The 21,681-nt window shown below is 41.6% G+C and overlaps 3 protein-coding genes across 6 annotated transcripts in view; 1 reads left to right on the top strand and 2 right to left on the bottom strand.

Annotated features, from left to right (window-relative positions):
- Positions 1-8,943, bottom strand: part of ELMOD1 (ELMO domain containing 1) — a 75,438-nt gene extending 66,495 nt beyond the window's left edge. For 2 of the 4 annotated variants that reach the window (XM_050758710.1, XM_050758714.1), the window contains exon 1: positions 8,680-8,943. The gene's annotated coding sequence lies outside the window, so the exon portion shown is untranslated. The remainder of the gene's footprint in view (positions 1-8,679) is intronic. The other 2 variants (XM_050758711.1, XM_050758712.1) reach the window with 1 other exon arrangement.
- The window catches only part of ACAT1 (acetyl-CoA acetyltransferase 1), a 976,528-nt gene that overhangs the window by 551,690 nt on the left and 403,157 nt on the right, over positions 1-21,681 (bottom strand). The gene's annotated exons all lie outside the window — the stretch shown is intronic.
- CWF19L2 (CWF19 like cell cycle control factor 2) overlaps positions 1-21,681 on the top strand; it is an 808,601-nt gene that overhangs the window by 550,822 nt on the left and 236,098 nt on the right. The gene's annotated exons all lie outside the window — the stretch shown is intronic.

Raw genomic sequence — 21,681 nt, 5'->3', positions numbered from 1 at the left:
AGAACTGGGGATGGAGGCTATGTAGCAAAAAATAACACTTGAAATGCTGACACAGAACTGGCTCAGTAAAGACACTTCTACTGTCACCACCAGGCACAGACTGGCGTGGCCCCACTGACCCTCCAGCACTGGTCAAGGGGCACTGCCGAGTGGAAAATCTGCCACTGGGACAGAGTTTGGATCACGGGCCCAGGCCCAGATGCAAGGAGGTTTGGGGAAAGGAAGCATCTGGCACTTTCAGCTCCTAGAGGGGGAGTGGGCTCTGCCTCATCATGCAAAAGAGCCCCTGTGATGGTGAATTCTCTGTGTCTACTTGACTGGTCAAAGACTGCCGAGATTAAACATTATTTCTGGGTGCACCTATGAGGGTGTTTCTGAATGAGATAAGCATTTGAATTGGTGGCCTCAGTAAGTCATTTCCCCTTCCCAGTGTGGGTGGGCACTGTCAATCCATCGAGGGCCTGAATAGAACAAAAAGGCAGAAGAAAGAAGAATTCACCCGCTTTTGCCTCCTGCTTGCCTGCTAAGCTGGGGCATTAGTCTTTTCTTTCCCTTGGACTGGAATTACACCACCAGCTTTCCTGGGTCTCTAGTTTGCAGACAGCAGATTGCAGGACTTCTCAGCCTCCAGTCAAGTAGGCCAATTCCTCATAATAAGTCTCTTAATATAAATATATTTCCTTTTCTCTGGAGAGCCTGCACTAATACAACCCTCGACATGGAAAAGAGATTCAGATGGCGTTGTTGAAAAAGAATGACAGTTGTCCACTGTATGCTATAAACAAATACTTTCAAAAGTCAAAACACAATGCAGAGTAATGAGAGTACACATAGAGTACACTCAGAACAAACACATGTTCATCTTCCATCGTTGTCTAATTTGATTAGGTGTGCTGTGCAATTTTATTTTAGTACTTGGACACAAGCCTATTTTATGGCTACTCAAAATACATATCATTTTGAACTAGAATTTCAAATATGAGATTAGATAATTAAAGAATACCTGGAAACAGGCTGTTTAATTTAACCTAGTGCTAGTTACAGAGCAGATGCACCTATTTTTAGTTAGATTGATTAATTACCTAGGGAATAACTAACACATGGAAAAGAATAAGATCATATATTCATTATAAGTCAAAGGAATGATGTACAATAGCTATCTATCACATACATGCTGCTAAGCTGAATTAGACATTGACAGATTCGTGGATAAGTGCCTGGGATCTCAATTTAAACTGCAGGATAAGATTTAGGAGGTGTTGGCCGGGCACGGTGGCTCAAGCCTGTAATCCCAGCACTTTGGGAGGCCGAGGCGGGCGGATCACGAGGTCAGGAGATCGAGACCACAGTGAAACCCCGTCTCTACTAAAAATACAAAAAATTAGCCGGGCGCGGTGGCGGGCGCCTGTAGTCCCAGCTACTCGGGAGGCTGAGGCAGGAGAATGGCGTGAACCCAGGAGGCGGAGCTTGCAGTGAGCCGAGATCGCGCCACTGCACTCCAGCCTGGGCAACAGCGTGAGACTCCGTCTCAAAAAAAAAAAAAAAAAAAAAAAAAAAAAAAAAGATTTAGGAGGTGTTTTTAAGGTCATCAGAATCAACGTCCTCCCCAATAAAAGCATTTCTCTCTCCGATAGGTGGCCCAAAATGCATCACTTTCAGCACAGTATGTTATACTTTTTGTTTCTGACCTTCTTAGATCTGGGCTCTATTTATCTGTGAATCCAACCAAAGTATAGCATTAATTTCTTCTGTACTGTTTGCTAATGCTCAAGTGAATTAAAACTATTTTTTGAAAACCAAACTGTTGGTAAACTAGGACTTCTACACTATGTCCTTAGCAAGTGATTTTAGAACCTACATGAACTTCACATCCATCCTTTTAAAACATAATCTTAGTTCCACTGCTTGTTCTGGGCTAAGAGATTTCAAATTTAATCCTGATTGTCATCCAAATTCTCTATTGCTTTGAGCTTTGCATTATGATCTATGTACATCTGAGTCCTTGAGAACATTGTAGAAATGTCACGGTCAAATAAAGACCTGTAAGGTATACCAACAGAAACCAGCTTCTATGTTGGCTTACAGACCTATGAACATTCTTTGGATGTAGCTGATCAACCCAGCTATGACACTACCTTTCAGACCTGATTTCTGCCTGTCACCCATAAAGATTACTCAATATTCTAGTTGATAAATGTGTGCTAGAGGGATTGTGTATATATAAAAATTTGATAACTCTGCCTCTATTTTAAATACTCCAGGTTATCTACAATTTAAAGGGATAGTAGAGGAAATTTTTGGTACGGCACAAAACTCTTTAGTGAGGCAAAAACTATAACTCAATCCATCTGTTTCATAAGTCTTGATTTTAATATATTGGATTCACGTAGTGGGCTACATATACATTATCCATGAGACAGAATATGAAAGTCAAAATTCTATGTAAAGTATTTTAATAAAGGCTTTTAAAATTATGACTAATGATGTACATAATAGGCACTTTAATTTAAATAGCCTTGATAAATGTTTACCATTTTAAGAGAATGTACAATTGAACTTCTCAACTAAAAGCAATTATTGAAATTTTTGCTCATTTAAGTGGATCATAAAGCAAAGGAAATCTGAAATTAATATGTCAGTGTTTATGGAATATGGAACCTTCAGAAAATCTGGCTTCCAAGTTCTGAAGAGTGGAATATTCCTATTCTTTTAAAGGAAAAAGTAAGAAATGTACAGTAAATTCATTCCAAAGATTGATTCACATTTTAAATATTTATAATGCCAAGTGGTAAAGTAAAAAAGATTTAGGGAACAGGGTTTCTGATGTCACTGATGATATCTGTTAAGCCAAAAAACAGCTGTGAGATAAATAATTAGTTTCATTATGAATGAAACCTTCAAAACATATGGTAGCCTTTCACCAACTACCTGCACAAAAAAATAGAGAGTTATAACAGCTGAAATGAGCTCTTATAACCAGCATGCTAATTACCCAAGTCCTCCAATAATTAAAATGGAAACATTTAAAAGTTATATAAAGACTTTTGAATCTGCAGTTACTGACTTTCATGAGACTGATTTTTAAAAGAGGCTTAATGAGCTCTCCTTAGGCATTTCCCACAATTATTTTGCTTTGCACCAAAAAAGCAAAAAAATCAAATTGTGAATTATTTTGATGGCATCTGAAATATCATATAGAGTACCCAGACATTGTACAAATCATCTACTTTCATTGAGAATAAAGTTATTCATCCCTTGGAACCATAGCAACACTTAGAGTTTATTTTATACATACTGAGATTAGGGTTGGTACAATATTATTTTTTTAATGTGCGTATCTTCCATTTTACAGCATAGAAACTGATATAAAGTATGACTTGCTCATGGTCAGCATAAGTGAGTTGGAAGGTTAAAAGCTCCCAGGATGAAAGAACATACTGTCTTCAGAATCTTTAAATTCAGAGTATCCACTGAGGACTTAGAATATAAAATGTAAATTGGGCACACAATTTCAGTTAAGGCTCTCTCTGGGTGATATTCCACATAAACTGTCATTGAGGATTACTGCAGTAAGCCTTTCTTTAATAAGCCATGTTCATGCGAAGTCTTGCTGGAAACAAAACCTATGGTCTAATTGCCTTGAAATTTTAGCAGCATCAACACATTCTTGATCATGTATTTTTTTTTCATATACTATCAGAATTACAAGGCAGAATGTGTTTGGCAAACATTGCAAAGAGGAACAGTAGAAAAACCTGAAGTAGGACTGTTTTCTGCTCTTTTGAAAGGATAATCATTTGATAAGAAAGATCCTAATGAGCTACTTAGTTATAAGTTTTAGTATAGGGTAATTTTTATAATTTTAAGATCTTATTATAAAAGTTGAAGTGGAATTTTTTTTTTTTTTTTTTTTTGAGACGGAGTCTCGCTCTGTCGCCCGGGCTGGAGTACAGTGGCCGGATCTCAGCTCACTGCAAGCTCCGCCTCCCGGGTTCACGCCATTCTCCTGCCTCAGCCTCCCGAGTAGCTGGGACTACAGGCGCCCGTCACCTCGCCCGGCTAGTTTCTTTTGTATTTTTTTAGTAGAGACGGGGTTTCACTGTGTTAGCCAGGATGGTCTCGATCTCCTGACCTCGTGATCCGCCCGTCTCGGCCTCCCAAAGTGCTGGGATTACAGGCTTGAGCCACCGCGCCCGGCTGAAGTGGAAATTTAACCACACATATGGACACTCAAACACATGAGGCTCTTCTGAAGGATGGTTCCAAAAACAAACAAACAAACAAACAAACAGATTTGTTGACAGAAGGGCAATCTAGAATGGCATTCTATTATCAGTTGCTGGAGTTTGCAAATTGGAATCTTCAAGAAATGAGTAACTATTCTCTACCTGGACTGCAGTGGTTTGATCATCAACTTCCCTGGAAATTTACCATGTTACTCAATAATGAAAGTAGCTTCTGGGTCTTCAAAGACACACATATATGTGGTGTGCCAGTTATTTTGGAATTAACTGCATTTGGAACATTCTGACTAGGTCCTCTGGTGGTACTACAAGCATATAGTCATTTCACATAGTGCTATTTCTGTAAAATGTACACTCTTTCCATCATCAGAATCTAGTTTTTTAAAGATAGCTGGATCAAATCAGAAATGATCTCAATTTAATGTCTTTTCCTACTTGAAGCAACAGATTTGCTAAAACCAAGACATCTGCTTATCTTATTTCAGAAATTTGTGCCAAGAAGCAACTGACTATTGGATCTAGAACTAGAAATACCATTTGACCCAGCCATCCCATCACTGGGTATATACCCAAAGGATTATAAATCATGCCGCTACAAAGACACATGCACATGTATGTTTATTGCGGCACTATTCACAATAGCAAAGACTTGGAACCAACCCAAATGTCCATCAATGACAGACTGGATTAAGAAAATGTGGCACATATACACCATGGAATACTATGCAGCCATAAAAAAGGATGAGTTCATGTCCTTTGTAGGGACATGGATGCAGCTGGAAACCATCATTCTCAGCAAACTGTTGCAAGAACCGAAAACCAAACACTGCATGTTCTCACTCATAGGTGGGAATTGAACAATGAGAACACCTGAACACAGGAAGGGGAACATCACACACCGGGGCCTGTTGTGAGGTGGGGGGAGGGGAGAGGGATAGCATTAGGAGATATACCTAATGTAAATGACGAGTTAATGGGTGCAGCACACCAACATGGCACATGTATACATATGTAACAAACCTGTACGTTGTGCACATGTACACTAGAACTTAAAGTATAATAAAAGAGAGAAAAAAAGAAGAGAAATAAATAAAACATTACGAATTGAAAATAAAAAAAGAAGCAACTGACTATTGATCGGCATCTCAAATATTATATTTAATTACCTACTTTTATATAAATGTAATAAAACATTTAAATGATATATTCCAGTATTGTGTGATGATGACTTTTTACCTGAGACCAGGATGGTAATAGAATAGTAAACTAGGACTTACGGTATGAGTCAACAGCAGATCAATTGCTATTTTAAATGCACTGAGGTCCATTCACCTAAGTACCATTTGCCAATTCCTGCCCTTGTCCCTTTTCAGCTCTTTTCCATTCCCATTGGCGACTATTTAAAATCTTTCTTTCAGAATCCCCCTCCCTTCCCTCATTCTCAGCAGGCCACTCTGTCCTCTCACTGAGGCTATCAGATCAAATCCTTCAACTTCCAGCACTACTCTACTATCTATTAACACAGAGATTTTTTTCCCTCATTTTCTCCCAGGATAAGATCTTGCTCTTTTATTCAAGGCCAGTCCTGTCAAAACTGCTAGGCATCTCACTCCCTGACTACAGCTGCCCAGCATAGTTCAGTGCCTCTCCTAGGCTCCTACAGTAGACACGCCCCTCCACCACCATCATAAACACACACTCCTGGCACAACAAATCCTAGAAATTATGATGCAGATCCCTCCCCCTGCCCCATTTCCCCTTGTCGTCTTTGCATTCTTGGCACCTTCCACTAAGTCTAGCAAGCAGAGATACCCAACCAGTATGTGTTCAAGTGAAACTGTTCACTTTTAAGCATGAGTTATTTTCAAAAGCTTGAACCAGAACTGAGCTTGTCCCAGATTGTCTGCAGAAGAGCATATGATTTCTGCTCCACTTTATTTTTTCAACCCACAAATGACCCAAAAAGGAGGAATGAAACATTTCCAGTAACTAGGGTTGCCAGAAAAATACAGGCTGCCCAGTCAAAACTGAATTTGGGATAAACAACTAATAATATTTTGTAGTATAAGTACGTACCAAATATTACATGGGACATAGGTAAAAACAATAATTCACTATTTATCTGAAATTCAAATTTAACTGGGCAGCCCACAATTGTATTTGCTAAATCTGGACACCCTAACAGTGATTTGTTAAAAATTCTCAGAGGACTCGGAGAACACTTCCTTTAAGTCACCTGGAGATTTGTGTGCAAGCTCTGCAAACTTCTCAATCATCCAGATTTCATATCTGTTAATGTAACTGGGTTTCTTTCTGAACCTCTCAGTAACATGCTTTAAGAAATGCTGCTTGATTTATTATATGACATTTTCACTTATTTTGCCAATTTCATAGAATTTTTATTCTAATGCAATTTATCGAAGATTTTACAAAGAATACTGTAATTTTGCTTAAGATCTCTTGGAAAGCTAACATTTATAGAGTTATTATCACGCCTCAGTTAAGTCCTGGCTGCAAGTATTAATTTTTGAAATTTTCATATTTTTCAATTAAATCAGCAGAAATGCAAAAAGAGAAATAAATAAATCTTTGATTTGGAGATTTCTTTTCTTCATTAATCAAGCACAGCAATACATAGTATCCTAACTAACAGGCTTGCAGAAGCAGGCTGGCAGGCAGAGGTGGAGCCTGTGATGTAACTGCAGTAGGTCTTTGTTGGAAAAGCCTTCCTAAATGTAAAACATCTGTAAATTGAAGCACTTCAGCTTCACTGTGTATGGGCTGGCAAGATTAAAGCGTTGCTTCTTTTAGCATCCTGCACTGGAGGCTTAAAATTTTGTTCCACAGAGGAATTCCTTATAGGTCCTTATGAAGATTACATATCTATCTCACCAAAGCTGGGAGAAAAGCAGGCTTTTTCTGCAAAAGAGGACCATTTCGAGTACTGATTGCTGTGTGTGCTGGTTTACCGGTAAATGGTGGTGATGCAATGGAAGTTATAACCTGAAGTGTAGGAAAGATGCCCTACAGCCTGTTCCAGTTCTCAACGTTCCCTACATTAATGGGTTCTTCTTTCAGTGTTCTTGACAGTGATATCTTAGAGAGAAGACATTTATTTCTTCTTCCTATGAAAAAGATTAAGATGAGAGAAATACCTCCCAACGTAGATAGATACAAGAGTGTGCCTTTGGCAAAATACCAACTAAACTGACCTCAGAGAAAACTTCTGGGGGAGGGAATGACTAAGTCTGCTATAACTACGTGTTGTCATAATATGTTAATGAATTAAGACATTTATCCCAATACACGCATACTACCTGCTTTCCACCATATTGGCACCACCAGTTAAGGACGGTTGTCAGGCTACCAGCACAACACGTATACACTGCAGAGATGCAGAACAATGCCTGGATGCCTGCCCAAAATTGGTCTCTCCAAATGACAGACTCAATTTATAGTACCAATATATGGCCCACTGGGGGTTAGCAGCATCTTTTTCCTAGTTGGTGAGGGAAAGGGATGAAATAATGTAGAATGCTCAGAGCACTGGTTGGGGCTTCCACCTGCCTGTGCACAGCAGAAAGGCTGACAAACATATTCATTAAACTTGATCTGAAGCAAGTGAGCCCGTGAGGTCGTTCCTGAAATATTCATAAGGTGTGTTACCGGACTCGCCGCTTAGAGGTTGAGCAGAAACACTGAGTCAGAGCAGTCCGTACCCACACTTAGAAAAAAAAAAAAAGCACCCACAACAGCTCACCCCACCACCACACTCCACTGCTCTGCTTTTAACAGCCCCGTCAGCACTCAGCTGTCACTCTCCACTAGGCTGTCCAATTCTACCTGCCCAGGAAAGAGATGCTCTAATACTGAAGTGCGGAGTTTCCCAGCAGTTGGAGGAGGCGCAGCGCAACAGCCCAGGCGACCGCTCCTCCCGTCTCTCTGCCAGGAGGACCCCACAGTCCGGCGGCCCCGCAGCCCGGCTGCCTTTTTCCTCCCTGGAGACCGAAGCCCACAGGCCAAGGGGTCCCCAAGGACCCAGACCAGCCCCTTGCCCCAGCCAGGCCGCCCTTGTCCCGCCTTCCATTTTGGCTCTGCCTGGGATCCCTTCCCCGAGCCCTCGGCGTTAGGTCGCTAGGCGACCTACGCCCGGGCCGAGATGCAAACAGCCTCTCGCGCCGACCTGCAGTCTCTCGGGTGTTAATTGGGAGGACAGGATAGGAGGGGAAATCACTGTCCTGGGTGACCCCGGAGCCCCTGCACCGAGGCAGAGTGCACTTTTATTCACGTTCCCTCTCTGCCCCCGATGCTTAGCATTTCTGCTGCGTCCCAGGCACCGCGCAGCTTGCGTGATGCCTCGCGTCCTCGCCGCACCTCTCTCCTCCCCAAGGGCATTCGCCCCTCGTCCCTAGGCTCCTCTAGGGTCGCCAGTCACCTGGACTCTGGCGGCGGCAGGCTCAGCAGCTCCCGTTGCGCGGCGGCGTGGTCTTCATCTCCGCCTTCCCCAGGCACTTCGGCTACGCGCTCCGCGGCGGCGATCGACGCGCTCGGTCCCGGGCGCCGAGGCTGGACAGGGGCGGCCGCGGCTGCCGCACTGGCTGCGGGCGCGGAAGGGGCGGGGGCGGGGCAGGAATCTGGGTCGCGTGGAGCGGAGCAAGCCGGGATGCACCCGGGGCGGCTGGCGGCGGGGAGGCGACCGAGAGCAGCTGGGGAGGGCGTGCAGAGGCTTCCCTGAGAACACGAAGCGGGCGGCTACTGAGCATGCCCAGTCCGGGAGCCGGGGGCGCGGGCGCAGTGCTGTGGGAGGGAGCGCGGGCCCCAGCGCCCGAGTCTGCGGGGAAAGGGTTAAATCTGCGGACCCCGCTGCTGTGGGAGGTGGCTGGTGTGGCCCAGTTTAATTGCTCCCGGGTGGACTCCCCGGAGGAGCCCACGACGGGAAGATGGTGAACCTGAGATGACCTGTCAATGGGATTCCCAGGCAGTCCCGGGAAAGGTGTGTTCCCCGCCCTCTCCCTGGATAAAGGTCCAGAAGTCAAACTTTGTTTTAGTTCAGCTCCAACCTTCCCCATCTCACCGAGCACCCAGTGACTCTCCCAATCGTGATCCCCACCCCTCATCTGCCTTCCTGGGCCCGCAGAACCCTACCCCTCACCCCCACCAGCAGCCCCCGCCTTTCCCACTCCTGGCCCAGTCGGGTCAGATTCTCAAAGAGCCAGCTCTTTAATTAGGTGTAATTGAGAGGTCGTGTCAATCCTGCCAGGTCCATATCTGCATTTCAACAAGGGCTTCAGAAACAATACCGTAACCCCGGGGTTAATTATAACAGGATGAATTATAGACACCCTGGTCTGGGGCTATTTGGGGGAACATTGCTTCGTGGGGCCCCAGAAGCCACTTCATACACACACACACACACACGCATGCACACACAGACACACACACACACACACAGAGAGAGAGAGAGAGAGAGAGCGAGCGAGAGAAAAGATAGAGAGACCTGTGCCTTCAGGATTGCATTTCATGTTTGATGAAGAACGTTTTCTCCATAGCTAATCAAAAAAGTCTCTTTAATGAGGCCGCATGGGGTTGGGGAAGGACCAAATGAGCTTCGAGGTCGGTGCTTATTTTAGTTTCATTTATCACTCCAAGTCGGTTACCTGGCCGTCCTGCGCCTCTGTTTCCTCACCTGTAAAACAAAGGGTGGTTATACCTACCTCTGTGGGCTGTTGTGAGGGTTACTCCGGCAGCCGGCAGCGCAGAGCAGCCTGGATACCAAAGCATCAGGCTGTCCCGCAGTGGGTGTTCCCTGAATAAAGTCTCTGCAGGTTCCACCTCCACTATTCTGCGTTTATGAAAAGTTGGGTTAGTGATAATCCTTCAATGCTGAACATTTATCTTATTTCCTCTTCACATTAAATGACATTAAAGCCTTGACCTTTCTGATTTTTTTTTATCATTGTTAAAAGCATTAGCCACTATTTACTTTTCTTTCTTTTCAGGGAGATATGAAGGATACCTCCCAGAATAAATGTCTTGGAAAAAGCTAGACCTTTGGAGGGAAAAGCTTCTTGGGAGATATTCATTAGGGATAGATTTATCCAACTGATAAAAGAAATTTACTCCCTAGTCTTTTAAAAGTAATTTACTTGCATCTCCCTGTGGTCCTTGTTTCACAACTATTGCATGAAGGTATGCCTGTATGGAAGGAAATTTGCTTCACACACATACTGTTGACTGCTTAAGTATGAGCGTTCAAAAGATAAACTTTTTATTATCCCCCAAACATACTATTTTTTTCATAACACATTGCTTTATTCATGATAGTCCACCCTTTCTGAAATACCATTCTCTCTCATTCTGTTTTGTGAAGTGCTACTCACTCTTCAAGCTCAAATGTCACCTTCTCTCTGAAGCCTATCCTGAACCTCAAGGCAGAGTGAATGCTCTGCTGTCATAGCACCAGTGTATACTGCTATCACAGCACTCATCTCAGCCTATCGCTGTGGTTCAAGCAATGTAAAACTATTTACTCAGCAACTGTTATGTGCAGGCACCATTCTACATGTTAGAAAAATAAGAACAAACAAGACAAGGTTCCTGCCCTCATGAAACTTACAGTCTAGTTGAAAAAGACAGAAAATAAACACCTAAACTATAAATAATCAGTAAGGACAGAAGTCTAGTAATTCTGGTAATTTTTGTCTTTTGTGTTATTCATCAAATTACATTATAGAGTCTTGACTCATCCTTCCAAAAAACATCAGTAAAAATATTAATATTGGCTCTAGGCCAAATAAATGACATGGACATGGATCTCTGCCAGTTTGTTGCTGAACCAATGACTTTTACTCCTTTCAGTTGATTCCCTCAGCTAAAACTTTCCTAAACTCAAGCCACTCAAGGTAGGTAGCTGCAATCCCGTATGATGAATGGAAAATGGTCGGGGAGGGCCAGAGAGTTTAACCTCCACAACAAATTATATCCTTTATCTAACCTTTGGGAATGGCATTTCTAAAATGTCCAGAATCAACCTGGATCCCCAGATCTCCTGCATCCCAAACATCTCTTCCAGGGTCTTGCATACCACTCCCAACCTCTCACTTTTTCACCATCTTTGGCCTCTATTTATGTCAATAGTTATTCTCTGTCATACATCATCTGTTTGAATCTACCTACTGTCTGAATGACAAGCTTTTCTCTCTGATTCTCTTGCTGTCTGAGTGTGAGGCAGCCTTGGTATCACTTAGAACTGACTTCTTCAAAGTGCGTTTGTACACATGTATTCCATAGCAGTTAGAGACAATCTTGCCACTGTTTAATGCGAGCAATTCAAGGGGAGGGTCTCATTCATCTTTGTATTACAGAACTTAGCAGATGACCAATATGTAATAGATCCTCAATGAAAAGTGTGAAAGGAATGAATGAATGTAAGCAGGTTCTTAACTCTCTGTGTCTCCTTAGACTATAGTTCTTTTCTAATTGGTTATCCTGCTAACCCTAGACTTGCTTCACCAGGATTTGGCCCAGTTTTTCTTTTCATAATTTCTCTTCCATCACAAATCCACAGATTTCTCCATTTCTGGGTCCTGCACACGAGGATTATACTATTTGACTTAATCTTTTGGCTATTTATCTCACAATAAACATAAACACTAAGGCTTATTTGTGTCTGTGAAACAGAAGTTTATTTTTATTTCAAAACTGAAGAATTCTGTCACTTTGTCACCCAGGCTGGAGTGCAATGGCACAATCTCGGCTCACTGCAACTTTTGCCTCCCGGGTTCAAGCGATTCTTGTGCCTCAACCTCCCAAGTAGCTGGGATTACAGGCATGCACCACCACGCCCAGCTGATTTTGTATTTTTTAGTAGAGACGGTTTTGCCATGTTGTCCAAGCTGGTCTTGAACTCCTAATCTCAGATGATCTACCCACCTTGCCCTCCCAAAGTGCTGGGATTACAGGCCTGAGCCACTGTGGCCAGCCCTCTTCAGAATCTGCCAGCTTGTGGTAAAAATATTTTAAAGAGTAATAAAATGTGTTCTTTTCCTTGACAGTTATGCAGTAGAGAAGAATTTGATTTAGGTTTTTGTTTAAATTTTGAAAAAAGGTTTAAAATATTTTTACAAATTTTTATAAAATCCTATATTATATGGGCTGTTAGCAACACATTCTGTACTAAAGCAAAGAAAGGTAATCTTGCCACTTTGCAGTTACTTTAGTAAGTCTAAAGCAACACATTTCCTCCCTATTTTTGAAAATGTGAGTTGGTGGTGTCCTTTAAATAAGTCATGGATGAATGGATGGACGGATGGATGATGAGGGACAGATAGGCAAGTGAATGGCTGGATAGATGGAGAGAGAAAGGGAAGAATAAATGAGTAATGTAACTCGCACATGGATAGGGCATTCATCTGTTCAGAATTTTCTGAGACCATCTAGATTTCAAATATTTTCTCTCACTGTCAGATTGTGTTTCAGATGATGGGTCTTAATTTTTGGTTTGTAAAATATAATATACAAAATATATATGGAGACATTTCTCCTGCTTATTTACTATGGAAACTGAAAAAGATGAAGATTACTGTGACATCCTGTCTTCAAAAATGAACATTTGTTGAGTGCTGTGTGCTAGGTTCTGGTGAGCACTGGAGATATGAAGATAAATAACGTGAAGACTACCCTCAAGAAGCTCACAGCTTGACAGTAGAAGAAAGTGATGGAAGCAGATAAACAATGCAAAGGAGTACATGGTGGACTAGAGATATGAACAGCTTTCTGACAGGAACCCATTGGAAAGAGTGTTTATGATCTATTTTTCTTTAGTAGGTCCCAGAATTTCCTACGCACAATAAAAATATTCCACCAAGGAGCATGCCTACTCTTAGCTCGGTGACACATCATGACAGTGCCCTGTTACTCATGCAGTACAGGTATGTAGGTCACATAAAAGTCTGTGGCTTTACATTTCATGGCATCATGTATTGAAGTGTATTAATCACAATATAGAGCAGCCTGGAGCGATGTGCCCATGAAAGTTTTGACTTTTCAGCTCTTGAAATTCCACATAAGAGCTGTGCTTAGAGCACCTGTTCTTTCCTTTGTTACTCTCAAAAGGACATTTCTTCTATGAAGCATCTCTGAAACTGGAAAACCTTATTTATGTATTCACCAGGATTATTTTCCTTTACTTCAATTCAATAAGATTTCTTGAGTGCCTGCTATAAATAAGACACATATCTAGAGAGATTCCACATGTTTAGGTCCTAAATATTGGTTGTAGCCCAAATATAATAATAAAATTACCTGAAGGTAATAAAAAGGGATAAAAATAACTAACACACATGCATTTACTATGTGTCAGGCACCATCCTAAGCACTTTACATATTAACTCAATGGAAATGACATAGGGGGCTCCCACAAGCCTCTGACTTGATTGTTCTTGATGGTCCCAGGAATAAAGGAGATGAGAGATTATGTTGAATGTACAGAGAAATAAAGTCCCCTTTTAAAATCCCTTTTTTATTTGTCAGATCACTTTACCTGGTATTTCCTTAGAGCCAGTATAGAAGGGACTACTGTAGATGGTAGAATTATCAATAATTTTTAAAGGCAGAGAAGCAGCCAGTGATAATAGGGAGAAGTTTGGAGGCTCAGGAGGCACCAGTAGGTGAACAAATATACTTTTTTTTTTTTTTACTTATAATGTCTATCCTTTTATGAAAATAAGAAGTGTGCTTTAGTTAAATATAATTCAATTATATTTTTCCTGTTCTCTATTTCACTCTTATCTCTAGATCAAAGTTCTGAGTTACTTGAGTCTCTTATATGTGAAAGTAGACATGTATCCTAAAATAAGAAAGTAAGGGGAAGAATACCCAAGAGAAAAACAGAAATTGCAACAGCAATGCCATCATACTCTCAATATCCCAGTGCAGAGTCAGCTTCAAGTTAGAGAAGTAAGTTGCAAAATTATCCACAAAGGCTTTTGTTGTTGTTGTTGTTGTCATAAAAATGGTGGAAAAACTCACTGAACAGTGTCTAGTAGCTCAATCTTAATGAAACATAATTCATAATTCCATGGAATATTAGGGACATGAACTAAAGATATTTTCTTCTGTGAGTGGAGAATTTGGTAGAAAATTTCTAGCACACCTCGTTATGTGAGTGCTGTCAAAACTGTAGATAGTCTTTACATTCTAGTTGAAGCTGGTTTTTGCTGAATGGGAAGAAAAGGGCCAGAAATACTTGGAACAGTAGTTCTGTCTCAGAATCCCTTGGGTGAATGTTTTCCAAATAAACATGCCAGAACATCACCTAGACCTTGTGAATCAGAATCCCTGGGGAATGGGGCCCATACCTGTATGGGGGGGGGAGGTTTGAAAACTTCCTCAGGTGATTCTAATGCACAGAGCTGATTAAGAACCACACACTTAGCAGATGAGCCAAGTAAAAGCAACAATTGGAGTTCATTTGTTTTTTTCTTATTTTATTATAGTCTTGCAATAAAATAATAAAACATATATGCTGCCCCAGGCTGAATCTTCTCAACAGGCCTGTTGTGAATAGACTACAATGTGGTTAGTTCCTTTCTTTGACTAACTGAAATTACTGCATTACTAGCACAATAGAGCGTTTAATAAGCTCTCCACAGAGAGAAGCAAGAGCATTGAGTGCCCCAAAGCTTGCCATCCTTTACCATCAACATTTATTAGGCTGTGACAGGCATGGTAAGGCCAAACGGGACTGGGCCAGTTCACTTGCAAGGAAACATAATGTTGCACTCAAGGATGGAGGAAGAGACTTAAAGCAAACCGTTTTTTGTTTTTGTGTTTTTTTTTTTAGAATAACAGCCAACATGTATAGCGCCTAGTGCCTTACTTTGTACCAGGTCTTATTCAGAACACTGTACCCATATCATCTAATTTCATCCTCATAATGACCTTAAAATATTATTACCCTCACTTTTCCTACAGATGAAGAACCTGAGGCATAACAAGGTCAAGGTCACAAAGTTAGCAATGACGGTGGCTGCCAAGATTCCAGGCAGTCTAACCAAGAGCCCACACTTTAACTTCGTGTGATATTATCTTGCAAAATCATACTAGTTGACGGCTATTTGATGAGAAGGAATGGAGAGTGCAAGTTTTATTCTGTTTTTGTTCTTTACTAGATTGTTAGTCATAAGCAGACTCACACATAGCGGAAATTGGGATGTATTTTGGAGAAGGAGTGAGGAAGAGTGCATATCACCCATGCCAAGAGACACACACCTTCTTTCATTCCTCTTGCCTTCCTTATCTCCTTTTATCTTTTCTTTTTTTGTCTTTTTTTCTTCTCCATTGGTTAGGCTGTTAGTCTATAGATATCACCTACAAAATTTTTTTAGTGTTCATGGGAATCCTTTTCAGTGATTACAGGCCAGGGCTGGAGTTTGGGTTGGGGAAGCCAAATACTATGCCAGGCAAAAGAGAAATACTAAGAAGCACAAGGTAAGAATGCAATGGAGAGCAAACGCGGAAAGAACAAGGAATGCAATCAAGCTGAGGGAAGGGAGGGAGGTGTCCCAGGTGGCTCTCCCAACAATTAGGACACCAATTAAGTTCACACGAAGGTTGGAGGGAAGGGAGGAGGTTACATGTTTGAGATGACTAAGATTAGGAGCACAAAAGAGGAATGCAGTTAGACACAAACAACATCCATGCAAAAGTGGGAGATGTCCCCAGAGGAAGGTGAGGGTATGGGGAAGCACAGTTCTTAGATTGGGATGGACCAATACCGGTTAAGACCACTATCATTTAAATGTCAATGAAACAACAAAATCAAAGGTTACAGTCAAAGGGACCTTTGAAATAATCAATTCGGGTTAAGATTTTACAATTTTAGCAACTGAACCCTTATAAATGACTTTCTACTGTGAACCCCAAAATGTTAAACTGACCAAAGCAGATCCACTCTCAATAAAGTTGGGGTGGACCAGTGCCCCAGTCCTCTGTGCTTGGTGGCTACTGAGGCATCTCTAAGAAGCTCTAATAAGGCTCAAAGGAGCAGAGTTTGAAAATCAATGGTTTCGTCCAACTACCCCATTTTACAGGGACACAATTGAGATGTGGGAAGGTGGCAGGACTTCCCCCCCATGCGGTGTGCTCTGTCCTATGACTCTGCTTTTAAACCAGCACACAAATACATATTGAGCACCACCTGTGTGCAGCACTGGGTCCTGGATGCTACAGTAGGATACAAAGGTCAACAATGGCCTTCAAAGAAGGCCATTGTTTCTAGCTGGGTGCAGTGCTCACGCCTGTAATCCCAGCACTTTGGGAGGCTGAGGCAGGTGGATCATGAGGTCAGGAGTTCGAGACCAGCCTGACCAATATGGTGAAACCCTGTCTCTACTAAAAATACAAAAATTAGCTGGGTGTGGTGGCGTGCGCCTTGCACCTGTAATCCCAGCTACTCGGGAAGCTGAGGCAGAGGAATTGCTTGAACTTAGGAGGCGGAGGTTGCAGTGAGCCGAGATCATGCCACTGCACTCCAGCCTGGATGACAGAGCGTGACTCCATCTCAAAAAAATAAAAAATAAAAAAAATATAAAATAAAGAATTTCTAGCCTAATTAGGGAAAACTGAATAATAATGTCAAAGTTAAATGGTTGTGAATAATAACGTAAAAGTTAAATGGTTGAAAGAGCCCAGCTGGGTGCCGGAACTCATTCCTATAATCTCAGCACTGTGGAAGGCTGAGGTGGGAGGATCTCTTGAGCAGAGTTCGAGGCCAGCCTGGGCAACACAGGGAGACCCTGTGTCTACAAAAAAATAAAAGATTAGCTGGGCATGGTGGTGCGCACCTATGGTCCCAGCTACTCAGGAGGCTGAGGTGGGAGGATTTTTTTTTAATTTTTAATTTTTGTGGGTACATAGTAAGTGTATGTATTTATGGGTTACATGAGATATTTTGACACAAGGGTGCAATGAGAAATAATCACATCATGGTAAATAGGGTACCTATCACCTCAAACATTTATATTTTTATGTTTCAAACAACCCAATTATATGCTCTTTTATTTTAACATGAACACTTATTTTTTTTTTTTTTACTATAGTCACCCTGTTTTGCTAGCAAATACTAGGTCTTATTTATTCCTTCTAATTATTTTTTTGTGCCCCTTAACCACCTGCTCCCTACTACTCTTCCCTCTACTCTCTAACTCCATGAATTCAATTGTTTTAATTTTTAACTCCCACAAATAAGTGAGAACAGGTGATGTTTGTCTGTCTGTGCCTGACTTATTTCACTTAATATAATGACCTCCAGTTCCATCTATGTTGTTGCAAATGACAGAATCTCACTCTTTTTTATGGCTGCATAGTACTCCATAGTGTATATGTACCACATTTTCTTTGTTCCTTCATGTCTTGATCACACTTAGGTTGTTTCCAAATCTTGGCTATTGTAAACAGTACTGTAACAAACACGGGAGTGCAGATATCTCTTCCATATACTGATTGGAGTTTTGGAGTTTCAGTCTCCAGGTCTGCATAGGAACCTCGCCTGTAGGCACTTGCTTCTTGAATGTGCACGCTTCTCTTAGTACTTCTTATTTGGTGTGGCATAGCCCAACTCTAACCTGGTACACCTGAGAGTTGGGCCTTCCTTTGAAGCCTGTCACCTCCATGGACTGTGGCTTTTCTATGTCCTTTGAAGGCTATTACTTCTATGGCTTTCAGTTTGGTGATCCGTCCCCGCTTCAGTGTTTTGAGAGCAAAAGGTGTTCTCATCATGTATTCCATGGCTTTAGGGCCTTCTGGGTGATCAAAGTCTGAAGCCCAAATCCTTCAGGAATTTCCATATATCAGACTTCCTTGGAGGCTTTCTTGTCCCATTTGTATAAGAAACAGAACTGGAGTACACTGGTGTTGCTTGCCTATCATCCTCTACCTCAGGACCATCTCTGCTAAGCATTTGTTCCAAATCTGACCTCAACAGGAGAGTATGAGCTTGGATCCTGATATAAAAGAGGACTGTCTGGACCTAGCAGGGCTGCCCTGAGGCACTGCTGTGTATCTCATGCTGACCACCATCTCCCATAACTTAAAAGAAGGATGACTGAGTCTCGCTTGATCCTGGACTCTGGCCTAGATGGACAACCCAATACATTTTGATCTTAACCCTGCTTATGAAATCCAAAAAGTACAGCTAATGGAAGTAATGCTCCTGGAGCACATTTCCCCTCAGGAAATGCAAATAGATCTCTCAAATCTAAGTGTTTTTGTTTAGAAATGCAAACAAAAGTTCTCAGCTTTTTCTTCCATGAGTACAGTTTGACCTCATTTCTCCACTTTCACTGTTCCTAGGTACTTAGGGGCTCCAACCCCCATCCCTGGTATAGATTTGTCTAGAAGAACTACAGGCAGTTCTAGATAGTCTTGAGATCAAGCCATGTTTTTTTTTTTTTAAAGCACAACCAAGGGTATAAGGCATCGTATTAGAAGTGAATTTCTTACTGCAGTATCTCTCCCTCTTGTGGTGATGAAGTCTTTCCCAACTCTTCGAGATACTGGGAAGATCATTCTTGGGCCTAACTGACACCCCTGTTTCAGTCCTTATTACTATTTACTTAAACAGCTAATTGGCAAGGAAGGGGACATTTGCGAACAATACCATTAGATTTAAACTACTCCACAGACACCTTCGTATGGCCCAGGAAAGTAGACTACCCTCTGAATACCTGATGGTTTTCCATTGCTAGACCACTGGCACTATCCTTTGTATCAACACCTTTGGTTCCCAGTTAGATTTGCTTTTTTTATCTGTTCTGTGACTTGTGGCTTAAATCCTAGTTCATCTTTCAGTTGTTATTATGGTGGTTCAGTGTCTCTGTTAGTTCTTGTTGATTTTTTTTTTGGTATCAACTGGGCTGACTTTTGAGAGATTCTTTGTTACTAAGGCTTAGCAACATCTGCTTAAAACTCCTAACCTTTGATTTTGGTACTTGGACTCCTCTTTTTGATGCTAAATGGGAGGAGCCTGGCATCACTTCAGGGAAGTGGCACCTTCTAAAGGCCTCCTTATCAGCCAGAAGCCTTTGGTGATTCAGGAGCTTTTGAGACAGTGTAACTATCCAATGGGTTCACCTTTCCCTCTGCCTAGGCAGAGCCGATTTATCAAGATGGGGGAATTGCAATGGAGAAAGAGTAATTCACCAGAGCCGGCTGTGCTGGAGACCAGAGTTTTATTACTACTCAAATCAGTCTCCATGAGCATTCAGGGATCAGAGTTTTTAAAGATTCTTTGGTGGGTAAGGGCTTGGAAGTGGGGAGTGCTGATTGGTCAAGGTGGAGATGGAATCACAGGGGGTTGAAGTGAGTTTTTCTTGCTGTCTTCTGCTCCTGGGTGTGATGGCAGAACTGGTTGAGACGGATTACCAGTCTGGGTGGTGTCAGCTGATCCATCTAGTGCAGGGTCTGCAAAATGTCTCAAGCACTGAACTTAGGTTTTATAATAGTGATGCTATCCCCAGGAGCAATTTGGGGAGGTTCAGACTCTTGGAACCAGAGATTGACCCCTAAACTGCAATTTCTAATCTTGTAGCTAAGTTAGTCCAGCAAAGGCCGACTGGTCAGCAGGCAAGAAGGTGGTCTTTTTGGGAAACGGCTCTTACAAATTTTGTTTTGGAGTCAAACCATGAACTGAAATCCTTCTCAAAGTTAGTTTGGCTTGTGCCCAGGAATGAATAAGGACAGCTTAAAGGTTAGAAGCAAGATAGAGATGGTTAGGTCTGATTTCTTTCACTGTCATTATTTCCTCAGTTATAATTTTGCAAAGGTGGTTTCAGCAGTGTTGTTATTTGCCCCAAGGTATTTTGTTTCTAGAAGTTCTTGCTTCCACTGCTGCCACCTCCTGGTCAAAGGTGCCTGCTACACTGAAAAGAACTTGTATTTATTTTGGGTCCTAGATTTTTGTCTTTAACAATTTGTCCCTAATTTTTTGTTTCCTGAATTCTTTGCCACGGCTTGTCTAACCACTTCACTTCACCTCACCCCAATTTCCTTGGGTTAGATTAAAACCAATTAATGTGAAATCACTGCTAACCACCTCACCTCACCTCATAATATTTATTTATATTCATTTGCCTGAAAGACCATCTAAAACTGTGGAGGAATGGGTAACATGAGGGATAACATAAGAAATAAGTCATAAACTCACAAGCCCCAAATAATAATGACAGGCATGAAAAATATTTGTTAATATGAGATCATGGTCCACCTATATTACCAGGTCAAACAGTCAACTTCACTAAACTTTTTGTTTCAAGTAATTTTTTCAAAACTTTTCTCGATGTGATATGTTTCTTAGTCCATTCCTGCTATTATGTCAAAATGCCTTATAAATTACCTAGTCTAAGTAACAGAAATGTATTTGAAACAGTTCTGGAGACGGGGAAGTCCTAGATCAGGGCAGAAGCAGATTCAGCCTCTGGTAAAGATCTGTTCCTCATAGATGGCACCTTCTTGCTATATCTTTGCATGGCAGAAGGACAGAAGGAGCAAACGTACTTCTTTCTCTCCTTTATAAGGGTATTAGTCCCATTCATGAGGGTGGAGACCTCGTGACTTAATCACTTTCAAAAGACCAACCTCCTGTTTCTTTTTTGTTTTTTTTTTTTTGTTTTGAGACTAAGAATCTTTCTTGTCCCCCAGGCTAGAGTGCGATGGTGCGATCTTGGCTTACTGCAACCTCTGCCTCCCAGGTTCAAGCGATTCTCCTGCCTCAGCCTCCCGAGTAGCTGGCACTACAGGAGCCTGCCACCATGCCCAGCTGATTTTTGTACTTTTAATAGAGACGGAGTTTCACCATGTTGGCCAGGCTGGTCTCGAACTTCTGACCTCAGGTGATCCGCCCACCTTGGCTTCCCAAAGTGTGGGATTACAGGCGTGGGCCACCAAGCCCGTTCAGATCCACCTCTTAATACTATTGCACTAGGGACTAAATTTAAGCTTATGAATTTTGTGGGGGAGTGGAAGACTCCAACATTCAGGACATAGCAATGTGTTGTTTTCTGAAGAGGGCCATAATCAATGCTAATTAATTATTAATTCATCATCCTGATTATGTCAACAGGCCTCCTAGAGATATTGAAAAGTAGATTCTAGGTCTGGTTAACTTTCCGTTGACCACATGGTCCCCTAAGCCATATTTTAAATAGGTGAGAAAATAATGATACGCAATCTTATTTCTGACTTTGAAAGCAGGGGCAAGAGAAGAAAACAAGACAATTAATGCTGTTTGTCCTTTAGAAATATTATCACATCTAAACTTTCAATTAAGACTCTGTATACACTATCGTTCTTAAAGATTTTAAAAGTTATACTATGTAAACTACCCTGTATGTGTTTGCGTAACAGATGCACCCACTTTAACAAAACATTTTTCACCTTT

This window comes from Macaca thibetana, chromosome 14 (genome assembly GCF_024542745.1).
Source record: "Macaca thibetana thibetana isolate TM-01 chromosome 14, ASM2454274v1, whole genome shotgun sequence".
Lineage (NCBI taxonomy): Eukaryota > Metazoa > Chordata > Mammalia > Primates > Cercopithecidae > Macaca > Macaca thibetana.
The sequence above is the reverse complement of the archived record's forward strand: the minus strand, read 5'-3'. Positions and strand labels throughout refer to the sequence as shown.